The 11,892-nt window shown below is 35.8% G+C and overlaps 1 protein-coding gene across 1 annotated transcript in view; it reads left to right on the forward strand.

The window, feature by feature from the left end:
* Nucleotides 1-2,289, forward strand: part of GPCPD1 (glycerophosphocholine phosphodiesterase 1) — a 110,297-nt gene extending 108,008 nt beyond the window's left edge. The window contains exon 26 of the transcript XR_007950408.1: nt 1,453-2,289. The gene's annotated coding sequence lies outside the window, so the exon portion shown is untranslated. The remainder of the gene's footprint in view (nt 1-1,452) is intronic.
* The last annotated feature ends 9,603 nt before the right edge of the window (nt 2,290-11,892 follow it).

Below are 11,892 nucleotides of genomic sequence, written 5' to 3' on the forward strand. Positions count from 1 at the left end.
TTCACCTCAAATCCAATAAATTTGCAAAGTTGACAAAATATAGAAATAGTAAATGTAGAAGTAGTTATATAAAGACTGAACACAAATGCATAGTTGGTGAAACTAAATTGGTTCAATCATTCTGTCAAGCAGTTTTGAATTATCCTAAGAAAGTGACTAAAATGTTCATACTCTTTTGATGTGGGTGATATAGACACTAGATAATGGTAGGCACCAAAAGTTGGGGTTTGAGCATGTGAAGAATTCACAATGGCCATTCTCTTTGGCAAAGGACAAATTTATTTAGAGAACAGATTACAAACAAAATAAATGGATACAATAGATATCAGAAATGGTAAATATGAAATAGGAAAGGATAGAAAGGAGTTTTAATAATTTATGATGGAAAGGGCAAGTTCACTAATGAAATTTGCCATTTACCAGGAGAAAGGAAACACTCCATTATGCTTTTAGTTGGGAGACTAAATCCTGAAAGGGACATAGCATCCCAAAAGTAGTATGAGGAGGAAAAGTGGAGTCCAAACACCACAAGGCATGGTAGGTTAGGAGAGACAACACATGACAGGAGGGAAAGGTAAGGAGAAAGACAACAGAGGCAGAGTACCTTGATGGAGTGACCCAAAGGAAGTCAGCAGTGAAGCCATGACCTATAAGTAGATTTTATAGGGAAAATTTAAACCTCAGGGACATGACTAGGATTTTTGGCCAGACATGGCAAGATGAGACTGCTCAAGATCCCAATAGAGGGTGGGTCTCAGGGGTTTGACATAACTTGTGTTTCTGACTGGACAAAATCCCTAGAGGGTGGGACCAGTCCCTTCTCCCTGCTTGTCTCAGGGATCAGTTCTTTAGTTTCTCTGTCTACCATACCATTCAGGACCTCATCACTTTGATCCAGAGATTCTACTCCCACATAATTATTCTATAGTATAAACATTTTTGAAAAGGGTTCCATTTATATAATGTTAGAATTTTTTTTTTTGGTAGTAGCAAAGAACTGGAAATAAAGTCAATGTTCATAAACTGGAAAATGACTAAATCACTTTTTGTACATGAATTAATATAATATTACTTCATTGTGAGAAAGTGAAAATTATGAGTATTATGAAGACTAGTAAGATTTATATTAAATATGTAAAGTTAAGAAAGCACAAATGGAAAAACAATATAGTTATTAACTTAAATAATATAATTGGAATTCTGGAGAGCAATCTGGAATTATGCCCCAAAAGTTATCAAACTGTGCATACCCTTTGATCCAGCAGTGCTACTACTGGGCTTATACCCCAAAGAGATACTAAAGAAGGGAAAGGGACCTGTATGTGCCAAAATGTTTGTAGCAGCCCTGTTTGTAGTGGCTAGAAACTGGAAATTGAATGGGTACCCATCAATTGGAGAATGGCTGGGTAAATTGTGGTACATAAATGTTATGGAATATTATTGTTCTGTAAGGAATGACCAGCAGGATGAATATTGAGAGGCTTGGAGAGACTTACATGAACTGATGCTAAGTGAAATGAGCAGAACCAGGAGATCATTATACACTTTGACAACAATATTGTATGAGGATGTATTCTGATGGAAGTGGATTTCTTTGACAAAGAGACCTGAGTTTCAATTGATAAATGATGGACAGAAGCAGCTACACCCAAAGAAAGAACACTGGGAAACGAATATGAACTATTTGCATTTTTGTTTTTCTTCCCGGGTTATTTTTACCTTCTGAATCCAATTCTCCCTGTGCAACAAGAGAACTGTTTGGTTCTGCAAACATATATTGTATCTAGGACATACTGCAACATATCTAACATATATAGGACTGCTTGCCATCTAGGAGAGGAGGTGGAGGGAGGGAGGGGAAAAATCGGAATAGAAGCGAGTGCAAGGGATAATGTTGTAAAAAAAATTACCCTGGCATGGATTCTGTCAATATAAAGTTAATAGTAAATAAAATAAAATTTAATATATATATATATATAAAATAATAATGATAATATAATTGGACATAACAACAAAGCTGAAACTGAACCCCAAAGAAGAGCTGTGAGAAGATCCCTCATCACCTCCTTTCCATGGGTGGGACATTGTGCATGTAAAATAATACAAATAATAACATTCTTTATGTTTTTGTTGACTTCGCGGGGCTTGTTTCCACCCCACCCTTCCCCACTCCCCACATACCCTTTTATTCTTTGTTAAGGAATGGCTTTTATAAAGAGGGAGGAGAAAACACACAGGAAATGTAAATATGTTAAATGAAAGATATCAATAAAAATCTATTTTTGAAAAGATGATTGTTGGAGTCTGGGTCAAAAAACACCTTGTGCTGCTCTTCAGACCTTCTGCTAGAAACTGCTATGTTTTAATGGAAGATGAAAACAAAACATCAGAAATCTCCATTGTGGGTGAGTGTATATATCATGAAACACATCCTTGAGTAATGATATAATTAAAGTGTCCACTGGACAGAGGAATCAAGAGACTATTCTTGCTCTTGATTCTACATACTGCAGAGAAACCGAAAAGGTTTCAGCCTAAAAAGTACATGTCAAAAATTCTTCCTCTGATGAGGAAGAAGACCTTGCTTTTGTTCCTGTCTCCATTTAGGGCCTAATTTTTAAAAAGTTAGGAGGATCTGCCCTGCCACCAATTACACCAACCACCATTGCAAGCCCCCAGTTACCATTACTGTCAAAATTATTATAGGCATGTCCTATGTAAGATGAATAATTGGCTGTCCAGAGGGAGAAGTCTGCGCTACAGTATCTGGCCATTTATATTATAGTTTTTATGATAATACAGGTTTTAAAAACATGATGTATTAAATATGTTCTGTGGCTCACCATTCCAGAGTCAGGCTATATTACCTCCCCATTACTATTATAGGTATACCTCTAATGAGTTGAAGTGTCTCTTCTTCAATGCCATTAGCTCAAGCCCCCATTGGGAGTGTTCTCACATCAGCCTCCCCATTAATGAGATTTTATAAAGTTTTATTTATTTCAAAGATATGGCAAGAGCAAAAGTATAAGCATTCCCTCCCAATACCTCAGATGTACATTTTCCCTTTATCACTAGTTTCTGGGAAGAAAAGTCTCAACATAGTGTCTACATATTCCCAACAAGTTCATTTTAAATGAATTATGATTATCATGTGAGTTCTGGTCTTTGTGATTGCTGACTGAGTTGTGAATGTTGTTCTTTAGTTCTTGGTACATCAGTGCTAGACTGGCTGCAAAACTTAACAGAGACTTCATTCTTGGACACTTAGATGCCACGACCCTTAGACATCTTCCTTTTTCAAGGCCATGGCAAAAAGTACTGCTTTTCTTGGGCTCATATGTTGGTCTCAGAGAGAAAGGATTGAAGTTCTTTTCCTTTACAACTACATTTCCGCCTAGAAAAGGAGTCAAACTAAAAGTAGATGTCCACAAAATAGAAGAAAAAAAGACCAACTAATGTTCTTTTATAGCACCCCAAGTTGTATTTATGTAATCGCAGTTATAAAGTTTACTGTAGTTGGCAGACCAGAAGCTGTTAATAAATATCTATTTGTACTCCAAGGGGCAAGTAGATAGTGCCATAGTGCACAGAGTGGTAGGCCTGGAATTAGAAAGACCTTTTCCTGTTGATGAAGTTCGGCTCCCCTTGATTCCCGGTCAGGGAGCCAAAAATGATGAAGTTCAGTGCAGGGAGTTGTGGGAACCCCCTTCTGGTCAATGCAGGGCCTTCATAAATGAATTTATGAACCTGAAAAGTTAAACTGGCAAAAAGTTTATTATTAAAGATCTAGCAGAGAAGGTGTCTTGCAGAGAAATCCCAAGAGGAAATAACACTGAAAAGAAAATTTCATTTCAATGGGCAGAGGGTATACCAAGGAGAGAGAGAGCTTCCTTGACATGCAAGGAGTTGGGCTGAAGGATGTTGGAATCTTTACAAACTGCTAACTCATTAGAGTTGATCTTTTGAACCAGAACCTGAAACAAGGTACTAAGGAGAACTAATTGATACAATGCTTGTGTTCACACCTTTACTCATTGGAGTTCACAAGTATGGGAGATTCACAAAAAAAATTTTGTAACTTTGTGAGTTCACACCTCCCTTGAAACTCTTAGGGCCAGAGAGCAGTATGGGAGAAACCCCACAATCCCTCTCTCTCATATCCCACAATTCCTCTCTCTCATATATAAGATACAGACAGAGGCTCTCAGACAGAATTCAGCCAAATTACATGGAGAGGAGAGCGTCAAGTCAGAAGAAGCCACGAGCCGAAGTTGAGCCAGAACCAGGAGAGAATTACTTCGGAAGGCAAGAGAGACAGATTCCTCTTTGTGCTGGCTGGAGGCTGAAGGGAGCAGAGGCAGAGGCTGAAGGACAAACCTTTGGATTTGGAGACAATTAGAGGGAGCTCTTGGAACCAAGCAGAGAGAGAGGCCTCTGAGAATCTAGCTATCCGGGCTCAAGGAAAAAGGCAAGACTTGGAAGGAGAAATAAACATTTGTATTTTTACCAGCTGGCTGCATTTGGGGTAATTATTGATCTGAACTGATACTACGGCTGTTTCCAGAAAACCTCCCCGAGAAACCTGCTCTCTCTCCCAGAGAAGAACCATTTTTATATCATTTTAAAGAAGAAAAAGAACACTACATAAGGAGGCTTGTTTTATGGGCAGCTCTTGGTAGGGCTGCAAGCAATTTAAGTTGACATAAAAATAGAGAATCTTGGAATTGAATGAGTGTCCTTGGACTAATCTCCATCTCAATAGAATTGGATAGAAATCTCTAAGTAGAAAAGGTCCTGGACTCAACTAGTCCCACCCAAATAATAGATTGAAACCACTTTATCTTGATTCCCTGGAGCAGGTCTCTCAGGGGAGAGTTCTCTTAGAGAGTTTCCCCCCAAAGTCTGAGAGAGTAAGAGTTTCGGGGCTCCCCTCATCACTGTGTTCAAATTTGACTTCAGACACTAAACTTGGGCAAGTCATTTAGCCCTGCTTGTCTCAGTTTCCTTATCTGTAAAAAGAGTTGAAGGAAATGGCAAACCATGCCAGTACTTTAGCAAGAAAATCCCAAATGGGATTGGACATGACTAAAATGATTAAACAAATTTGTGTTCCAAAGTTTCTCCAAAGCCGTTCCATTACATATTATCACAATTCTAAACCAGAAGCAGGATCCCTAGCCTCTCTCAAGATTGGGAATTGCATAGACCAAACATGTTGCCATCCTTCCTGAATACTGTATTCTCTATTATAATCAGACTTTTCTCCTTATTCAAGAATTGTAATCACTTCCCATTATCTCTGAATTCCTACCAGACTTCCAGAATCTGTCATAACTTTTCCCCTTTCTCGCCTACCCTACTGTATTTCCTTCTACTTCCTGTTTGTTCTGTTTAGATTTAACTTACGGAATGCCTGTTATCAATGCAGAATTTTTTTTTTTTTTTTTTGGTTGAGGCATTTGGGGTTAAGTGACTTGCCCAGGGTCACACAGCTACGAACTGTTGAAGTGTCTAAGACCAGATTCGAACTCGGGTCCTCCTGAATTCAAGGCTGTTGCTCTATCCACTGTACCACCTAGCTGTCCCATCAATGCAGATTTTGATGATGTTTTCCCTAGGTGAAATGTTTTCCCTTTTCAGCTCCTTCAGCTACATTAATTTCTTCTGTTGCATGAAATAATCCTTAAATTTCATAGCCCATGATTTCAGAAAGGTCTAGAGAGACTTACACGAATTGATGTTAAGTAAAGTGAGTAGAACCAAGAGAACATTGTACACAGCAACAAGATTATTTGATGATCAACTGTGATGTGGCTCTTTTCAACATCCAAGTGATTCAGGACAATTCCAATAGATGTAATGGAGAGAGTCATCCACATCCAGAGAGAGGACTTTGGTAACTGAACATGAATCACAACATACTATTTTCATCTTTGTTGTTATTTGCTTGGGTTTTTTATTTCTCATCTTTCCTCCCGCCCCCCCCCCCCCACCTTTTAATCTGATTTTTCTTGTGCAGCATGCTAAGTATGGAAATATGTTTAGGAGAATTGTACATGTTTGACCTTATTGGATTACTTGCTGTTGAGGGGAGGAGGAAAGTGAGGAGGCAGGGAGAAAAATTTAGAACAAAAGGTTTTGCATGGGTGAATTTTGTTGAAAACTCTCTGCATGTATTTTGAAAAATAAAAAGTTATTATAAAAACACTTATAGCCCACATCATTCTCTCCTATTTCAAAATCTTTGTTTATTTCTCTCATTTTTATAGTGAATTAATTAATTGAATGGCATAATAGGATATAGTTTTATGTGGTGATCTTTTTCTTCTGGATTCTAACATCTCCCTTGAGTTATCACCTTGTTTCAAGTTGAGTTAACACTAGGATTCCAACAGTTATATAGTAAGAACAAAAGATAACAGAAATACAACCTGACAATGGCATGATTATTTAATTCAATACTTATGATATATGGCCTCAAAAATATAAGTACTCCCTGTAATGGTATAAATTACAATCCACCTAACTCTTCTCATCTGAGGCTACATATCCATTCTAGAAATCCTTCTCTAGGGGTTCACCTAACATTCAAGGGATGTTGCTATTTATCTATCTGCTATAAAAATAGACATATACACATATGCAAATCCCCTCCAGATCTAATCTATGAGTCTCTATGGCATTAGCTTACTTTAGTAGTTTGGGGGGCTTAAGGCTTTAGGTTCATTCCTTAGTTGGGGAGCAACTTTTCCCTGGCAAACAGTATGTGAGGACTTGAAGTGCAGCCCTTTAGCAACATTGAAAGAACCCTATTGAAAGTCCTTTTCAGTAGAAGTTTAAATGACCAGTGATGTAATACTGAGGGATAAAGTACTTCATTCATCTCTATGTCACACTCCAAGCATTAGGAATGCAAATACTATGGGTAAGAAAATGCCAAACTCGAGGAAAAGCATTTGGGGTTTGTGTGGAGGGGTTTGCTAAGAGAAAAATTTCTGGCTATCTGTATGTTTGTTTTGTAGAATATAGGCAGTCAGGAATCATATTTAAGGAACTAAGTATGCCCCCCAAGAATATGAGGGATTTCCTAAAATACTGTGATGGAAGAGGGGCAGGGGAGAACAAAGAAACATAAAGGCCAACTTGTCTATCTTCTACCCATACTAATTTAAGATGAACTGCTTAGCTTTTTCTTAACACAAATCCAGGATTCTGAGCTAGGACTTCCCATATACTCTTCAAACTGAACCTAATCATACCTTTCCTGAGAAGAATAGAAGGACATAAAGAAGAATCATAAAGGATAAGATTGCAATTTATATCTTTGGAAAGATCACTCACAGAAGTGTTAACAGTAGAAAAAGGTGTCTTGGTACTCAAAATATATATTTAGATTGGGGGCATTTCTTCCGTTGTATTTCCTATAGTTCTATCATACAGTAGGTGTTTGTTCCAATAAAAACTGTTTGTTATTGACTAAAAAAATCTGGTTATTAGAGATATAAACCACTCCTTAAAAAATATGTGAAATATAATCAATATACATAGTATTGTAGTGATTTTGAACATGCTGATTTTTCTTTGATGATTTAAATGTATTTGGGGTAATCATTATAGATACCTTACCTACTATTAAATTGTAGTTATAAAGAAGTGTTACTTAGTGTTACTCTACAAAATCTTACATTATGACCAAACTGGATTTATACTCAGGATGCAGAACTAGTTCGATATTAGGAAAATTACAAACATAGATTTTGTTATATAAAGTTACAATCTCCTTGATAATATTTATTTAAAACCAATAGTCATTAAATGTATTGTCTCTAGTTGTCTTTGTTTTGACTCCCCCTGCTTCAGATGCCAAGATTATATTTGTGTTCAAGGAAGAATTTAGAAAACCCTTCTTTGTCTATTTTTAAATAATTTTGTAGCTCTGAAATTATTCTTTACATGTTTGGTAGAATTTGCTTGAAATCTAACTGGTTCTGAGTTTTTTTCCCTTTGAAATATCATTCATAGTTGGTTTAATTTCTTTTTCTAAGACAGGATTGTTTATTTATTTATTTATTCTATTTCCTTTTGTGTTAATCTTTACCTAGGTTTTAGACAAAGATTTGATAAAATATCTTATGAAATCCTTGTAGAAAAGCTGGAGAGATGTGGACTAGTTAAAAATGAAATTGATTGGATTTGGAACTGGTTGAAGGACCAGACTAAAAGAGTGGCCATTATTGATTCAATATGAACCTTATGGAGATCTCTACTGGAGTGCCCCAGAGATATATTTTGGCCGTTTTTTTCCTCCTCCAACATGTCTATCAGTAACTTGGAAATATGTTTACATGGTATGTTTTTCAATCTTCCAGGTGGCACAAACCTGAGTGATAGCTATAAGACTGATTGACAGAATCAGAATCCCCAAATATTCTGACAGGCTATAGAATTTGGTTGAATTTAGTAAGATATGATTAAATAAGGATAAATGTAAAGTTTTATATTGAATTTAAAGAATCATTTTCACAGGTTCAGGATGAGTAGAGTTTAGGTGATGGTGCTAAATGGCCACTGTCACTAAAGACATTATCAGAAATACCACCATTAACAAGCAATCTCTGCATCATTCACCTTCCACTTCAAGAAAATCATTCCACTCCAATACTGTTAACAATAGCTAATTGTTTTTTAAATCACATTTGGTTCAGATGAGCTGTCATCTATCTATCTATCTATAAGGCTATCATCTATTATCATTATTACTATTTAATGCTTTGCTAGAAATGATAACTATAGCAACAAGGAAAAGATATTTAAGGAATAAGCATAGTCAAATAGAAAACAAATCTATCATTTTAGAAAACCCTAAAGAATTAGGTAACAAAACTAATTGAAATCATTGGCAATTTCAGCAAAGTTGCAGGATTTTCAACAAACTCACACAAATTATCAGTGTTTCTGTATATTACCAATAAAATTCATCAAGGAGAGAGAGAGAAATTCCATTTAAAGTCACTACAGAAAGTGCAAAATACTTGGGTGTCTACCTACCAAAACACACATAGGAACTATATATGAATTCAGAATCACTCTTTACACAAATAAAAATGGATTTAAATAATTAGAGAAATATTAATTGCTCATCAATAGTTTGAATCAATATGATTAAAATAGCAATACTATCTAAATAAATTTACTTATTCATTGTCATGACAATTAGTCTATCGAGGGATTATTAGAGCTAGAAAAATAATAAAATCCATATATAGAAGCAAAAGATTACAGAACTAATGAAAAAAAGTGAAAAGGTGAGGGACTAGTAGAACTAACTCTCAAAGTATTGAGTTGTACAAAGTTGTAATCACAAAAAAAAAATGTTACTGAAGAAAAAGTTTGAGCAATATAGCAGATTAAATACATGATGTATAGAAGTGATCAAATGCAGATCACCAATTGACAAAAAAAAATACTATTGGGAAAATGAAAAGTAGTCTGGCGAAAACTAGAAGTCAACTAACATTTCACCTGATAAACCAATATAAATTCCAAATGGATGTATGATTTAAGCATAAAGGGTGACAAGCAAATTAGTGAAGCATGGAAGAAATAATTTGTCATCTCAATGGATAAGGAAAGAATTCATCACCAAATAATAGAGAGGTTCATAGAAGGTAAAATGGACAATTTTAATTACATAATTTTAAAAAAATTGTACAAAAAACCCAATGTGGCTAAAATTAAAAGAGGGAGGGAGGATCTGGGAAGATGAGGGAGTAGATTGGTAAATTTCAAGTTCTCCCAATTTCCCTCAGAAAAAGAACAAATATGCACTTCAGGGTGAACATAGACTAGTGAAAAACCAAGAAGACTTGGAACAGAATGGGGGTCCTCCTGATTAAACTGGCAAAATCTGAAGAAAGACCCCAGACCATGAATAATGTGTCTGAAATGCAAATACCTCCAGGCTAGCTCCCAAGAAATATTAAGTGGGGATCTGGGGCTAGCTGGTTGTGGCTGGAGCCTCAACAGGAACCGCAAGACACTTTCATCTCCTAAACTGTTTGTCAAGTAGGGGTTTAAGTCCAGGAAGACAGAGTGAACCTCAGCTGATTGGGAACTGTAGGCCCTGCTGTGCTACTGAGATGTGGCCCTGGTTGAAAAGGAACCAGCACCCAATGAGTACAGAAGCAGCCAGCAGCGGCACTGCACTTGGGCACTAGCACTTGGTTAGAGCTCTTGGTTTGGGATTCCTGGTCAGAGTGGAGAACTGAAGGGAAATTTGAAGCACCATTCCCTCACCCCACTATTAGAGGTGCTTATATAATAACTTATTTAAAAAAATGAACTAGCAAAGAAGAAAGAACCCTACCATTGAAACATATTATGGGAACAGGGAAGAGTAGGATTCATCTTCAGAGAAGGATACTTTAGTAAAAAATATATATATATATATTTATAGAAGAATTAAAAAATAAAATTTAAAAATCAAATGCGAGACATTGAGGAAAAACTAAAGAAAAATTAAAACCATCCAAGAAAAACAAGAAAATTGTGAGAAAAAGTTAACTAATTAGAAAAGGACGTATGAAGTCTCAAAGATGAAAAACAATTCTTTGAAAATTAGAATCAGGCAAGGGCAAATTAGTGAAGTTATGAAAGACCAAGAAATAATAAAACAGATTATTAAAAAATGAGAAAATAGAATAGAATGTGAAACAACACATTTGAAAAACAATAGATCTTGGAAAACAGATCAAAAAGAGAAAATATAACAATAATGGGACTGCCGGAAAGTTCTGACCAAAAAGAGAACCTTGATACAATAATGCAGGAAATAATCTTAGAAAATTGTCCTGGAGTAAAAGAACATGAGAGGAAAGTAGAAATAGAAAAAAATCCACCAATCACCACTTCAAAGAGATCCTTTGTGGAAAACACGAAAGAATATCAATGCCAAATTTTGAAAACCCCCCAAAGAGAAAATTTTGCAAGAAACAAGAAAGAAATAATTTAAATATTCTGGAGCTACAATTAGAATTGTTCAAAATTTAGCAGCATCTAAAATAAAAGACCACAGGTCTTAGAATCATACCTACAAGCAAGCAAAAGAAGTAGGCCTGCAACCAAAAATATCATATCCAGCAAAATTATCTTTAATTTTCAACGAGGAAAAAATGGATATTCAACAAATTTGTAGACTTTTAGGACTTACTATTAACCAAACCTGAACTTAATAGAAAATGTAATATATAAGAGCCAACATTAAAGAGCAATTTTAAGGAAATTGGTGCACAAGCTGTTTAAACATGGACAAATTGTTTATGGTTTTTTTTACATGGGAAATGTATTATGTTTTAAATTTTCATCAACAATAGGGTAACCTCAAAAGAAAGATTGGCAGAGTAGTAATCATATTATGCAAATGAGGTGCAGAGGAAGAATAGACTCAGAGACATTAGAGGAAAGAGGACTCTTATTTCTGAAAACCTACTTGCATTGGAAATAGACAACACTACATATATACCATAAAGGGTTTAAAATCCTCTAAAATCTATGAAGAAATAAGGGGAAAGAGATAGGTTGATGGGGAAGCAAAAGGTGAGGGAAGAAGAAAAGGGTAGGATCCGGGGTGAGGGAAGGTTAAGTAATAATAAGCCAAGTTATGGAGCAGAATTCAATGAGAGTGTTAGTAGGGATAGGAAACACACGTGTGTATGTGAAATGTATGTGTGTGTGTGTAAGTATGTATATATACATCTATATATAAATATGTCTTTTCTTAACTGTAGCTTGTTTGGGGGTAGGGAGGGATAAAAGAAGAAAAAAGAATAAAGTAAATAAAGCTTGAAAGAGAGATATGTGTATGTCCCTTCCTTCCTTCCCTCCTTCTCT

Source organism: Antechinus flavipes, chromosome 2 (assembly GCF_016432865.1).
Source record: "Antechinus flavipes isolate AdamAnt ecotype Samford, QLD, Australia chromosome 2, AdamAnt_v2, whole genome shotgun sequence".
In the NCBI taxonomy this organism is placed as follows: Eukaryota; Metazoa; Chordata; class Mammalia; order Dasyuromorphia; family Dasyuridae; genus Antechinus; species Antechinus flavipes.